General features: G+C 35.9%; 1 protein-coding gene across 20 annotated transcripts in view; it reads right to left on the bottom strand.

The window, feature by feature from the left end:
- CCSER1 (coiled-coil serine rich protein 1) overlaps positions 1-16,432 on the bottom strand; it is a 1,462,495-nt gene that overhangs the window by 858,396 nt on the left and 587,667 nt on the right. The gene's annotated exons all lie outside the window — the stretch shown is intronic.

Genomic DNA, 16,432 nt, shown 5'->3' with positions numbered 1-16,432 from the left:
AGGGTTTGCACTCATATGAGAATCTAATGTCTCCACTGATCTGACTGGAGGCAGAGCTCAGGTGGTAATGCCTGCTTGCCCATCGGTCATCTCCTGCTTTGGGACTGGTTCCTATTGGTCTGTGGCCTGATGGTTGTGGATCCCTGGTCTAGATCATCTGTAAAGTCTATTTTTTTAATATGAATATAGGTAATTTTCATCCTAGTTAGAGCATATGCAGATATAGGTATCCAACAATAGTGTATTATATAAGAAGTATTCATTTTTTAAATAATTTTTATTTGATCAGTGCCTCTTGATATTCTAGCAATTGACAAATTTCAAATAAAGTCCAAAACTCATTCTGTGGAATTCAAGCCCAAGAAGTAGAAAATAATCTTCATTTTGCATTTTATCACTTGCTCAATTTTTGACCACTTCCTGTACCTTACTTCCTGTAAAATGGAGTCTAAGTTTTTCCTCATCATACAGGCAACACATAACCGAATATGTATAGTTTCTGTACCCTCAGGGTCTAGCACAAGGCCTTTGCTCTTTTAGCTGAGATTTCAGGACATTTGTCTCTCCTCAACTCCCAATACTTTGCACTTTTCCAGGCCGTGTGCAAATACAACCAGTGTCACTATTCCCATAGCTTTCCATAGTCATAAGAAAATATTCCCAGCCCCCAGTACCTTTACATAAAATCTTATGCATAGAAGAACCTCAATCAATGCTTGTTAATTGTTCTGCATGACCCACCACATTCAAGAAAGTAACAGAAATGGTGAGAAATGAAACTTTTAAAGCTAATATCACTAAGTGACCAAGGCCCATGGGAAAGAGCAAGAAAAACGGGGAGAAAAAGGGCTAATGCTAACAAGAGAGTACACCATTCTCAGGTTTATTCCTGTGGGCATTATTACCAAAAGTTATGACTAATCAGTCTTTAGCATGGTGTGGTAACTGACACGGCTCCATTTTTCCACTTAGTTCTATTGTTGAAGTTTCTGTCTCTGGCAAAGACACTTAGGGGAGAAAAGTGAGGTTAATTCTTCTACACTTAATTATGCTTTGACAATTTTGCTCAGCATTTTTAAAGCTTCAGGCTTAAAGGTGGCTGCCAAAGTGTTTCTTGTTAAGCAGGTCCTAACTAGCCTAAATAAACCTTTATTCTTAATAATAAGCATATGCAACATAATTTTAATAAAATAAGTTTAGCCTACATGAATCAATGTTTGTTACATATTCTGACATAAGGCTTCCCATCAGATTTACTAAAGTAAAATAAACTGTGAGAAAAAGAAGACGTGTTCATGTACAAAGACATAAACTGACTGCTAATAATATAACTGAAGAGCTTCAAAGCAAACAGATAATTTCCTTAGCTGAGAATCTGACATCAACAGTTTCTCAGAATATTCAAATTATATCTATCTTCAAAATTTTTGCTATTAGTTATAATTTAATTCTTTCATCTGGCAATTGTTTACCTTCTAATTTCTGTGCTATGTATAGCCACTAACCAAAGGGACACAAGTAAGTTTCTGCTAAAACACATTGTACCTTTCCTTCTTTCTTTTGGAATGCATTTTGAAGTGGTATTCATTATATTCCTAAGCTATTATCTTTATTGTAGGCAAGACCAAATTGAATTATCTTATTTACTCCTAATTATTATCCAAATTTTAATTTGTGCCATCAACATGCCAATTTTTCCTAAGAAAATAACTATAAATAATAGAATATCTGCCAAATTACTTATGTGTGGTATGAAAACTGCAGTGAAAAAAATGCTAAATTTATATCTAAAAAAATCAAAATATTTGTTTATTTTACTCGTTTTATTGCATCTGTCAGCATGGCTACTTAAGGCATCCACATAGTACAATAAAAACAATAGTTGAATTACACATTTTACGAAACAAAAAATAACAATGTAAGCCCAATATCATTATAAAACACTTAAGTCTAATTATTTTAGCACTATAGAGTCACCAAGGAAAACAGTCATTTCCAAAGAATTTCATGAATGGCAAAATTAATTGCACTTAATTCCTTACTACATTTTATTTGATACAACATGGTACCATTAACTGGGTGGCTTCTAAAGAATTGAAAGTTATTTTTTTCAATTCTAGAGGCTGGGAAGTCCAAAATCAAGGTGTCAGCAGATTCAGGGGCTAGTGAGGGCTTTCTGGTTCACAGACAGCAATCTTCCCTCTGAGTGCTCACATGTTGGAAGGGATGAGAGCATTTTCTGAGATCTGTTTTATAAGGGCACTAATAACATTAATAAGGGCTTTATACTAAGGACCTAATCATACTAATAGGCTCAACTTCCTAATACTGTCACATTGGAGGTAAAAATTTCAAGCTGAATTTTCAGAGAACATAAATTTTCAGTCTATAGCATGCATATTGATATGATTCAACCTCTAAAATTCAATGGTTATTTAAGTAGATGATATGGTTTGGCTCTGTTTCCCCACCCAAATCTCATGTTGAATTGTAATTGCCAGTGCTGGAGAAGGAGCCTGGTGGGAGAGTGATTCAATCATGGGGAAAGACTTCCATCTGCTGTTCTCGTGACAGAATTCTCTCAAGATCTGGTTGCTCGAAAGCGTGTAGCACTTCCCCCTTTTCTCTCTCTCTCTGTCTCTCTCTGTCTCTTTGTCTCCCTCTCCTTCTGCCATTTGAAGACAAGCTTGCTTCCCCTTCACCCTTCTGCCATGATTGTAAGTTTCCTGAGGCCTACCCAGGCATGCCTCCTGTATAGTCTATGGAACTATGAGTCAGTTAAACCTATTTCCTTTATAAATTACTCAGTCTCAGGTAGTTCTTTAAAGCAGTGTGAGAATGGACTAATACAGTAGGCAGTTTCAAAATACAACAGATGGAACTATTGCCAGATAAACTGAACTCATGCTGAATCCATATATGATAGCTTCTCATATTCATGGTCTATCTCAAATGAGCACATTAGTAATAAATCATAGTCTTTGAATTTCACCTGGGTTACTAAATTCTTATTTTAAAAAATGTGTTCACACTTATAGGTAAACTGTGAAGTAATATTTGAAATTATGTAAAAAACAATAAAAATGAGTATAATGGAGTTTATATGAAATGATAATACTAAAGTAAGAAATAAACACTGAAGTGCTATACATGAGATCAGTTGCTTAAATTATCATTGATAATTATATTATATCAAAAAAATAACAGTGTGAATTCCCAGCCAGAATCAGTATCTGATGTATATATCATGTATTTTAAAATCTTTATATTGGTGTACATAAGAATGATGGTGTGATTGTTACTTCTGCTATTATCTCACAACAATGTTTTTCAAATTATTGAGAGCAACAGGTATTCAGGAACAGAACACCATCCAACTGAATACATGTTGGTTTCAACTGTTTTCAAATAAAACTGCCCTGGCATCTTTTGACAGAACAAATGTTTCAGTGATGTCAATCTACTCTGAAGTGGATTCTCAAACCAAGATTGAGGTTATAATGACTCAGTTTCTTAAAATTCTTTTTGTTTGAAGAAATATATAAATATTTTTTTCCTTCCCTATAATTAAGCCCTTTATTGGCTGTAAAATTTTGCTAGCAGTAGTTCAACATCTATCCTTTACATATAAATTAATTCAGAACTCTTCCCATGTTCTGTACCTGAACTCTACCACAGTATTCAAACTTATCCTACAGAATCCTCACTTTGGCCAATTAAGGAATGCAGTCCAAATGTATATATCCTTCAGATTTCCAGGGCCCTGTTAAACTCAGTGATATACAAAGTGAAAGCTTAAATTCAATAGTCCAAGATGATATTTTAATAGATGCTCAGAAAATGGTGTCCACAAAATTTCTTAAATGAATCCTTTGATTAAAGTAAGCAAAACAGACTATGACCCAATATCTGAAGGCATGGTAAAATAAGCCATTTTACAAAGAAAATTTTCTATTAGTACTACTTAAAGAACCCCAAAACAGGAGAAATCTAAGACACCAACCTGGAAAAAATGAAAAACTAAATTTAAGACAGAAAATGAATGTGTGAACTGTAGAAGGAAGAGGAGGTATGCCATTATTTTTAGTATGTATTAATGTTGACAAGTTCTTTATCTTGGACCAGCCTCTCTGAAATGATTTGGACAGTGTGTGAGAAGAATTTGAACAGCAATATGATGCTAATAGACAACATGAAAGTATTTGCTAATATTTCCCTCTTGAAATATTTTTCCCAGAGGTCTACTATGTCTAAAAGATATTGCATATCTTTTAACACAAATTAAGCAAAATTCATTTTGACTTTAATTTATGTAAAAATAATTTCATTTGTCTTACCAGGATATAATTCTCATTTTTCTTACTATGTGAGCATTCATCATCCATCAGTAATGCTGTCTGCAATAGTCAAATAATAGGTATACTATTTATTCTAAATTTATCTTGACTGAACCAAGAGAAAAAAATATTGACACCAAATAATACTATATAAACATATATATAAAGTCTTTTTTGGTAGTTGATACCTCAATTTAGAATTTACTTTTAGTGTTTTTAACCATTATTTTGTAAAATACATTTTAAAAACATAATTCTTTGAAGTTAATTTAAATATGGTGACATTTAATGGAAATTTCCAAACTTAATGGAAATTAAAATAGCATTGAGGGATATAGTGAGGAAGGTGGAGCAATATGGCTGAATAGAAGCCTCCAGAAATCATTCCCCCCAACCAGGAACAACAAATTGACCAACTGTCCACACGAAAAAGCACCTTCATGGGAACCAAAACTTAGGTAAGTAATTACAGTACCTGGTTTTAACATCATATTGAGGAAAGAGGCACTGAAGAGGATAGGAAAGACAGTTTTGAATTACCTACACCACCCCTCCCCTATTCCTCAGCAGTAGTCAGCCACCTGCCATGGAGAGAGAATCTGTGTGCTTCAAGGAGGTACAGTGCACTAATTGTGGAGCTTAGCATTGGAACACAGTGCTGCCTGGTCACAGTGGAAAGTGACTCAGGGCAGAGCTCAGTTGGTCACATGGAGGGAGCATTTAGATTAGCCCTAGCCAGAGGTGAATTACTCATCCCCGCAATTGGAACCTGAATTCCAGTAAGCCCCGTTACTGTAGGCTAAAGAGCTTGGGGGTCCCAAATAAATTTGAAATGCAGTCTAGCCCATAACGACTACAATTCCTGGGCAAGTCCTGGTACTAAACTTGGAGCCCATGAAGCTAAGATGCACATGACCCAGTGAGACACAAGCTGGGGCAGCCAAGGGAGTTTCTGCATCAACTCTCCCCCAACTCCAGGTAGCACAGCTTGCAGCTCTGGGAGAGACTTCTCTCTGCTTAAGGAGAGGAGAGGGGAAAGTAAAGAGGACTTTGTCTTCCAACTTGGGTATTGGAACAGCCACAATAGAATAGGGCAACAGGCAGAGACCTGAGGCCCCCCTTTCAGGTCCTAGCTCCTGGATGACAACTCCATATACATCCTGGGCCAAAGGGAACCCACTGCCCTAAAGGGAAGGACCCAGTCCTGGCAGGATGCGTAAACTGCTGACTAAACAGCCCTTGGGCTCTAAATAATGAGCAGTAGCAGGCAGGCAGTACTTGCCCCTTGCCTTGAGTGAGACTCAGAGCTATGCTGGCTTCAGGTGTGACCCAGCACATTCACAGCTGTGGTGGCTATGGGTAGAGTCTCCTGCTTAGAAAAAGAGAGGAAGGAATAAATGGGACTTTTTATTGCAGCTTGTACCAGTTCCACCATAGTGGGGAAGAGCAACAAACGAGCTCCTGGGGTCCTGGATTCCAGGCACTGGCTCCTGGATGGCATTTCTGGACCTGCCCTGGGCCAGACAGGAGCCCACTTCCCTGAAAGGAGAGACTCAGGACAAGAGCACTCACCATAAGCTGATGAAAGAGCACAGGGCCTTGAGTGAACATCAACAGCAGCCAGGCATTGCTCACCCTGGGCCTGGGGTAGTGTTGGCTACAGGGAGAGAGAAACTCAGTGCCGTGAAGGGAAGAAAACAAGCCTGGCTGGATTCACCACGTGCTGATTGTAGAGTGTTTGGTCTTGAGTGAACACAGGTGATAGCCAGGCATTGGTCACAGTGGGCCTTGGGAGGTCACAGTGGGCCTTGGGAAGACACAGTGCTGTGTTGGCTTTGGGTTGAATGCAACTTGGTCCCAGTGAGGTGGCAACAGGGGTGTTTGTATCACACTTCCCCAGCTCTTGACAACTCAAAATAGTGGGAGAGACTATGTTTGGGGGAAAGTAAGAGAAAATAACAAGAATCTCTGTATGGTAAAGCAAAAAAAAATTTGCCTGACACGGCCAAGAACCAATGCAGTACCCCTATGAGTCTGCAAGATGACAGCATTACTCGGCTTGGGGTGTCCTCTAATGCAGATATGGCTGCAGTGACCAAAGACTTAGATCACAGCACCAAAATCCCTTTGAATACCTGGAAAGCCTTCCTAAGAAGGATGGGTTCAAAAACAAGCCCAGACTGCAAAGACTACAATAAATACCTAACTCTTCAATACACAGACACCAGACACTGATGAATATCCAAAAGCATCAAGACCATCTAGGAAAACATGACCTCACCAAAGAAACTAAATATGGCTCCAGTGGCCAATGCTGAAGAGAAACAGAGATATGTGATCTTTCAAACAGAGAATTCAAAATAGTTATTTTGTGGAAACTCAATGAAATTGAAGATAACAAAGGGAAAGGAATCAGAACCTATCACATAAATTTAACAAATAGATGGAAATGATTAAAAAGAATCAAGCAGAAATTCTAGAGCTGAAAAATATAATTGAAATACTGAAGAATAGATCAGAGTCTCAGAGGAACTGATCAAGGAGAATAAAAACGTAGTAAGCCTGAAGACAGGCTATTTGAAAATATAGTCAGGGGAGAGAAAAAGTAAAAAGAATGAAGCACACCTACAAAATCTAGAAAATAGCCTAAATGGGGCAAATCTAAGCATTATTGGCCTTAAAGAAGGAGTAGAGAGACAAATTAAGGTATGCACAATAACATAGTACTTCCCAAACCTAGACAAAGATATAAATATTTAAGTACCTAAAATTTGTAGAACACCAAGCAGGTTTAACCCAAAGAAGACTATCTCAAGACATTTAATAATTAAACTAAAAAAGGACAAGGATAAAGAAAGGATCCTAAAAAGCAGCAAGAGAAAAGGAACAACATACAATGGAGCTCCTATATATCTGGCAGCAGGCTTTTCAGTGGAAACCTTACAGGCCAGGAAATAATGGCATTACATATTTAGAGTGCTGAAGGAATAAAACCTTTATCCTAGAATAGTATATCCAGCAAAGATATCCTCAAATATAAAGGAAAAATAAAGATGTTCTCAGTCAAACAAAAGACGAGAGATTTTGTTAACACCAAACCTGTCCTACAAGAAATGCTAAAGAAAGAGAATTCTTCAATCTGAAAGAAAAGGATGTTAATGAGCAATAAGAAATCACTTGAAGTTACAAAACTCACTGGCAATAGTAAGTACACAGAAAAACACAGAATATTATAACACCGTAACTATGGTACATAAACTCATATCTTGGGTAGAAAAACTAAAAGATGAATGTAACAAAAATAATAACTAGAACAACTTTTCAAGACATAGTTAGTATAAGATATAAATAGAAACAGTAAAAAGTTAAAAAGTTGGAGGATGAAGTCAAAGTGTAGGGTTTTTAATAGTTTTCTCTGTACTTGTTTGTTTGTTCATGCAATCCATGTTGCCATTGCATTTTAAACCTATTGTTTAAAAAAATGGGTTATAAGTTGTTACTTGCAAATCTCATGATAACCTTATATCAAAAAACCCACAGCAGATAAAGAAAAATAAAAAGCAAGAAATCAGAACATACCATTGCCTTCACACAAAAGAAAATAGCAAGGGAGGAAAGAAGGAAAAAACAACCAGAAAACAAAATAGGAGTAAGTAGGAGTAAGTCCTTACTTATTAATAATATCATTGAATGTAAATGAAATAAACTCTCCAATTGCAAGTCATAGAGTGGCTGAATGGATAAAAAAATGACTTAATAATCTATTTCCTACAAGAAATACATTTCACCTGTAAAAACAAATATAGACTGAAAATAAAGGGATGGAAAAAGATATTCCTTGCAAATGGAAACAAGAGCAGGACTAGCTATACTTATATCAGAAAAAGTAGATTTCAAGACAAAAAATATAGAAAGACACAAAAAAGGTCATTATATAATGATAAAGAGGTCAATTCAGCAAGAGGATACAATGTAAATATATACACACCCAACACAAGAGCACCCAGATTTATAAATATTATTAGAGCTAAAGAGAGAGATTGACTCCAATACAATAATACTTGGGGATTTCAACACCCCACATTCAGCATTGGACAGATCATCCAGACAGAAAATCAACAAAGAAACATTGGACTTAATCTGGACAACAGGCCAAATGGACCTATCCGATATTTACAGAACATTTTTCATCCAAAGTCTTCAGAATACACATTATTCTCCTCAGCACATGAATAATTCTCAAGAATAGACCATACGTTAGGCCACAGAACAAGTCTTAAAATTTTGTTTAAATGAGATTATATCAATTATCTTCTTTGACCACAATAGAATAGAATGAAAAATCAACAACACAACGAATTTTGGAAACTGTACAAACTCATGGAATTAAACAATATGCTTCTGAGTGATCAGTGGCTTGATGATAAAATAAGAAAAAAAATTTAAAAATTTCTTGAAACCAATGAACATGAAAACACAACATACCCAAACCTATGAGCTATAGTGAAAGCAGTTCTAAGAGGGAAATTTATAGTTATAAGCACCTATTTCAAAAAAGTAGAAACACTTCAAATAAACAACCTAACAATGCATTTTGAAGAACTAGAAAAGAACAATCAAAACCAAAATTAGTAAAATAAATAATACAGATCAATAAACCTTTAGCCAGACTAAGAAAACAGAGAGAAAGCCCATATCAATAAAATCAGAGATGAAAAAGGAGACATTATGACTGATACTACATAAATTTAAAGTTACCATGAGCAGCTATGTGCCAATAAATTAGAAACGTAGAAGAAATGGATAAATTTTGAGACACATAAAATCTATCAAGATTGAACCATGAAGAAACGTAAAATCTGAACAGGCCAATAATAAGTAATGAGGTTGAAGCTGTAATAAAACATCTCCAAGCAAAGAAAAGCCCAGGACCCAATGGCTTCACTGCTGAATTTTAGCAAACATTTAAAGAACTAGTATCAATTCTCCTCAAGCTATTCTGAAAAGTGAAAGAGGAGAAAATACTTCCAAAGTCATTCTACTACCTTGATACCAAAACTAAACAAAGACCCATCCAAAACAGAAAACTACAGGACAATATCCCTCATGAACATTGATGCAAATATCCTCAACAACACACTAGCAAACTGCATTCAACAACACATTAAAAAGATCATTCGTCATGACCAGGTAGAATTCATTCTACAGATATAAGCCTGGTTTAATATACAAAAATCAATTAATATGACATGCCATGTCAACAGAATGAAGGGCAATAAACATATAATTATTTTAATAGATGCCAAAAAAGCATTTGATAAAATTAAACACTCTTTCATGATAAAAACCCTAAAAAACTGAGTATAGAAGAAACACACCTCAAAACAATAAAAGCCATATAAGCCATATATGACAGACCCACAGCTTATACTAAATGGGGAAAATCTGAAAGTCTTTTATCTAAGACTTGGAACAAAACAAGGATGCCCTTTCACCACTGTTATTCAATATAGTGCTGGAAGTCCTAGCTTAGAGCAATCAGAAAAGGGAAAGAAATAAAAGCTATCCAAATTGGAAAGGAAGAAACCACATTATACTTGTTTGCAGGTAATATGACCTTATATGTGGAAAAACCTGAAGACTCCACCAAAAAAATTATTAGAATTGAAAAACAAATTCAGAAAAGTTGCAGGATACAATATCAACATACAAAAATCAGTAACATTTCTATGTCCCAATGGAATCTATTTGAAAATTGTGAAAACTGCAATATCAAGAAAGTAATCCAATTTACAATAGCTATAAACAAAAATAAATACCTAGGAGTTAAACAAATAAATGAAAGCTCTCTACAATGAAAACTATAAAACACTGATAAAATAAATTGAAGAGGATACAAAAATGAAAAGATATTCCAGATTCATAAATTGGAAGAATCAATATTGTTAAAAAGTCCATACTATCCAAAGAAATCTACAGATTAGGGAGGCCAAGGCGGGCAGATCACGAGGTCAGGAGATCGAGACCATCCTGGCTAACATGGTGAAACCCCGTCTCTACTAAAAATACAAAAAATTAGCCAGGCGTGGTGGCAGGAGCCTGTAGTCCCAGCTACTTGAGAGGCAGAGGCAGAAGAATGGCAAGAACCCCGGGGGGCGGAGCTTGCAGTGACCCGAGATCGCACCACTTCACTCCAGCCTGGGCGACAAAGTGAGACTCCATCTCAAAATAAATAAATACATTAATTAAATTAAATAAATAAAAATAAAAAATAAAAATAGCAATCTATAGATTAAATTGATGTTTTTCACAAAAATATTAAAAACAATCCTAAAATTTATAAATTTGGAATCACAAAAGACCCAGAATAGCCAAAGCTATCCTGAGCAAAAAGAACAAAATTGGAGGAATCACATTACCTGACTTGAAATCATATTACAGAGCTATAGTAAACAAGACAGCAGGGTACTAGCATAAAAACAGACACATAGACCAATGGGACAGAATAGAGAACCCAGAAACAAATCTATACATATACAGAAAACTCATTTTTGACAAAAGTGCCTAGACATGCATCGGGGAAAGGAAAATCTCTTTAATAAATGATACTGGAAAACCTAGATATCCATATGCAGAAGAATGGAACTAGACCCCTATCTCTGATCATATACAAAATATCAAATCAAGATGGATTAAAGACTTAAATATAAGACGTAACTATCAAATTACTAAAAGAAAACACTGGGGAAACTTTCCAGGACCGTGGACTAGACAAGGATTTCTTAATACCCCTAAACCACAGTCAACCAAGGCAAAATTGGAGATGGGATCATATCAAGTTAAAAAGCTTTTGCACAACAAAGGAAACAATAAAGTGAAGAGAAACTCACGGAATGGGAGAAAATGTTTGAAAACTACCCATTGAACAAGGGATTAACATCAGAATATATAAGGAGCTAAAACAATTCTATAGGACAAAAAATTAACGATGCAATTTAAAAATGGCCAAAACATCTGAATAGACATTTATCTAAAGAATACATACAAATGGGAAACACATATATCAAAAGGTGCTCAACATCACCAATCATCAGAGAAATGCAAATCAAAACTACAAGGAGATATCATCTCATCCTTGTTAAAATGATGTTTATCCAAAAGGCAGGCAAAATATAACAAATGCTTGGGAGGATGTGAAGAGAAGGGAACCTTCATACAATGTTGGTGGGAATGTAAATTTGTACAACTACTATGCAGTACAACTTGGAGGTTCCTCACGAAACTAAAACGTATCATTTGATCCAGCAATCCCATTGCTAGATATATTCCCAAAAGAAGGGAAATTAGTGTATTGAAGAGATATCTGCACTCCCATGTTTACTGTAGCACTATTCGTAGCAGTCAAGATTTGCAAATAATCCAAGTGACTATCAACAGATGAATGGATTAAGAAAATGTGATACATATACACAATGAACACTATTCAGCCATAAAAAATAATTAGATGCTATCATTTGTAACAACACAAATGGAGCTGGAAGTCATTATGGTAAGTGAAATATGCCAAGGAAAGTAAGAAAATTACACATGTTCTTATTTATGGGAGTTAAATATTATAATAATTAAACTGATGGAGCTAGAGAACAAATTAATATACAGTGCTTAGAAAGGCCCACTTGCAAGATTAGCCACTGGTTGGTATCTAAGAACTTGACTGACTGGTAACCAGAGTCCTACATACATATAAAGATTTCCATAAATGATAAGATTGGCTCACTGTCCCTAAGTAGTTTGTACAAACAATATTTGTACAATAATTATGTTAAATACCTGATTTCTTCTGGGAGTTTAGAATATTGATATACACTAGGTACAGGGTTCCTACATGATAAGCCCCCAGTAAAATCCTTTGGTGCTGAGTTGCTAATGGCCTTTACTGGGCAGAAACATCACATACATGTCCTCTGTTCACATTGCTGGTAGAGGAGAGTGTGATCTCTGTTGAATTCTGTGTCTTCTTACAAATCTCTGAATGTAGGGGTAGTCTTAGGGACTGTCGACACACCCTGGAACTGCTGAATCAATAGAACGATGCAGAGGTGAAGCTGTGTATTTCTGGTCTAGTCCTGATTAGACTGACATGTTTCCCTTTGTTTGCCTGTGGAACATTCACCCTAGGGGAAGCCAACTATCATATAACAAGTCTAATTATCCAAAACCAGCATGTTGTGAGAAAGCTCAAGCTAGTCCATGGAGAGGCTGAGGAGAGAAAGAGGGAGGCAGAAGTAGAATAGAGCAGTGAGAGAGAGAGAGAGAGAGGGAGAGAAATCCCAATAGGTACAGTGTTTCCAGCCCAGCACCAGACTTCTGAATGAAGGAATTATCCTGGGAGTCTACCTCACCTGAGCCTTCAGATGACCCCATTCTCAACCTCAGTCTGACTGTACCCACTTTAAAACCTCACACAAGAACTGCCCACGAGTCCAGTCGACCTACAGAATCATAAATATCAATAATTAATCATTATTTTAGACTGACAGGTTTTGAGATGGTTTATTACTTGGAATTACATGAGTGAAACTATCATTTTGTATTACATTCATCAAAAATAATTGCTTTAAATATACATAGTATAAATAATAGATCCCTCTTAAAATTTATTCCCATTAGAGAACTACAATGATGCCATGTTTATTTAAAATTATTTTTATAAAATACATTGGTTCCTTAAATATATAGCTATTGTATGGTTTTATATTCAAAATTCATCAGCTATCCCTCAAAGAATTTTATTTTTGCCTGCTTATTTCTTCACCTATGTATTAATGAATCATATTTCTATACCATAATTATTGATTTATCAGCATCCACCCCAAATTATGTTTAGTTTTACCTATGTGCTTTCAGTTATCTGGCAGATAAAATATATTACCAGAAATTGGTATTACTTGTAGGATTGAATATTATCCCTTGCAAAACCAACATCATCTGCCATTTCACAATTACTGCCTCACTACTAACACAATTAAGCCAACCAACCAAACAAGATTTTACTAATCTCTGTATCATGCTATCTATTTATTTGTAATGTCAGAAAGTTACCTAAAGGATAAAAATAGGAAAACATTAAAAAATTAGTATCAGAAACTATCTTTGATTTTGTTCTTTTAGGATATTCTACATACAATATATTAACAAATCCTGCTGACCCCACATTCAAAATGTACTCGATATTCAATCAATTCTTATCCCCTCAACTTTTACCACTCCAGTTTAAGCCATCATAATCTTTAAACTATAGGAGCCTTGACTTCCTTCTTCTACCATGTCCAGTAATGCCTATATCTACACAGAAACCAAAGCAATAGTTTAACAATAGTCTGATTATGTCATTCTTTTTTTCAACAAACACTCCAATGGCTTTTCATCATATGTGAAATAAGATCTTAATTCTTTACCATGACATACTAGACCTTTTATGATAAGATTTCTCTGTGACCTAAACTTGTATTACTTGTCTCATCATTCATTCTACTCTAAAGACAATGTCTTGCCATTCCTGATAAGACCGAGTATTCTCTTGCTTTTGCAGTTGTTATTCTCAGGTTTCTTCCCATAAAAACATGAGTGGCTTTCTCCCTTTCTTCATTATGGTCTCTACTAAAATGTTCCATAATCAAAGTGGCCTTCCTTGGCCATCCTTTTTGAAACACCAACACACTCCAGTGCCACTTTCTATCCTTCATATTCCGCTTTACTTTTCATCATAACATTTATCACCCTACCTGATATTTTATATATTTATTTGCTGGTTGTCTATTCCTTCTCCCAAGAACCCAAACACCATTAATGTAGGGATTTAGTCCGTGTTGTTGACATCAATATACCAATACCTTAGAATATTACTAAGAACATGGTAGGTACTTGACAAATTGATTCATCAACAAATCCTTGAATGCATAGATGGCTTAGTAAAAAGTGACCAGAAATGCAGAAATATACCATAGTGGACTCTTCCAGACCAAGTGGGCTTCATCCCTGGGATGCAAGGCTGGTTCAATATATGCAAATCAATAAATGTAATCCAGCATATAAACAGAACCAAAGACAAAAAACACATGATTATTTCAATAGATGCAGAAAAGGCCTTTGACAAAATTCAACAACATTTCATGCTAAAAATTATCAATAAAATAGATATTGATGGGACGTATCTCAAAATAATAAGAGCTATCTATGACAAACCCACAGCCAATATCATACTGAATGGGCAAAAACTGGAAGCATTCCCTTTGAAAACTGGCACAAGACAGGGATGCCCTCTTTACCACTCCTATTCAACATAGTGTTGGAAGTTCTGGCCAGGGCAATTAGGCAGGAGAAGGAAATAAATGGTATTTAATTAGGAAAAGAGGAAGTCAAATTGTCCTTGTTTGCAGATGACATGATTGTATATTTAGAAAACCCCATCGTCTCAGCCCAAAATCTCCTTAAGCTGATAAGCAACTTCAGCAAAGTCTCAGGATACAAAATCAATGTATAAAAATCACAAGCATTCTTATACACCAATAACAGACAAACAGAGAGCCAAATCATGAGTGAACTCCCATTCACAATTGCTTCAAAGAGAATCAAATACCTAGGAATCCAACTTACAAGGGATGTGAAGGACCTCTTCAAGGAGAACTACAAACCACTGCTCAATGAAATTAAAGAGGATACAAACAAATGGAAGAACATTCCATGCTTATGGGTAGGAAGAATCAATATCATGAAAATGGCCATACTGCCCAAGGTAATTTACAGATTCAATGCCATCCCCATCAAGCTACCAATGACTTTCTTCACAGAACTGGAAAAAACTACTTTAAAGTTCCTATGGAACCAAAAAAGAGCCCGCATCGCCAAGTCAATCCTAAGCCAAAAGAACAAAGCTGGAGGCATCACACTACCTGACTTCAAACTATACTACAAGGCTACAGTAACCAAAACAGCATGGTACTGGTACCAAAACAGAGATATAGACCAATGGAACAGAGCAGAGCCCTCAGAAATAACTCCGCATATCTACAACTATCTGATCTTTGACAAACCTGAGAAAAATAAGCAATGGGGAGAGGATTCCCTATTTAATAAATGCTGCCGGGAAAACTGGCTCGCCATATGTAGAAAGCTGAAACTGGATCCCTTCCTTACACCTTATACAAAAATTAATTCAAGATGGATTAAAGACTTAAACGTTAGACCTAAAACCATAAAAACCCTAGAAGAAAACCTAGGCATTACCATTCAGGACATAGGCATGGGCAAGGACTTCATGTCTAAAACACCAAAAGCAATGGCAACAAAAGCCAAAATTGACAAATGGGATCTAATTATACTAAAGAGCTTCTGCACAGCAAAAGAAACCACCATCAGAGTGAACAGGCAACCTACAGAATGGGAGAAAATTTTCGCAACCTACTCATCTGACAAAGGGCTAATGTCCAGAATCTACAATGAACTCAAATAAATTTACAAGAAAGAAACAAACAACCCCATCAAAAAGTGGGCAAAGGACATGAACAGACACTTCTCAAAAGAAGACATTTATGCAGCCAAAAAACACATGAAAAAATGCTCACCATCACTGGCCATCAGAGAAATGCAAATCAAAACCACAATGAGATACCGTCTCACATCAGTTAGAATGGCAATCATTAAAAAGTCAGGAAACAACAGGTGCTGGAGAGGATGTGGAGAAATAGGAACACTTTTACACTGTTGGTGGGACTGTAAACTAGTTCAACCCTTGTGGAAGTCAGTGTGGCGATTCCTCAGGGATCTAGAACTAGAAATACCATTTGACACAGCCATCCCATTACTGGGTATATACCCAAAAGACTATAAATCATGCTGCTATAAAGACACATGCACATGTATGTTTATTGTGGCACTATTCACAATAGCAAAGACTTGGAACGAACCCAAATGTCCAACAATGATAGACTAGATTAAGAAAATGTGCCACATATACACCATGGAATACTATGCAGCCATAAAAAATGATGAGTTCATGTCCTTTGTAGGGACATGGATGAAATTAGAAATCATCA

The sequence above is a fragment of the Pongo abelii genome, chromosome 3, assembly GCF_028885655.2.
Source record: "Pongo abelii isolate AG06213 chromosome 3, NHGRI_mPonAbe1-v2.0_pri, whole genome shotgun sequence".
In the NCBI taxonomy this organism is placed as follows: Eukaryota; Metazoa; Chordata; class Mammalia; order Primates; family Hominidae; genus Pongo; species Pongo abelii.
The sequence above is the reverse complement of the archived record's forward strand: the minus strand, read 5'-3'. Positions and strand labels throughout refer to the sequence as shown.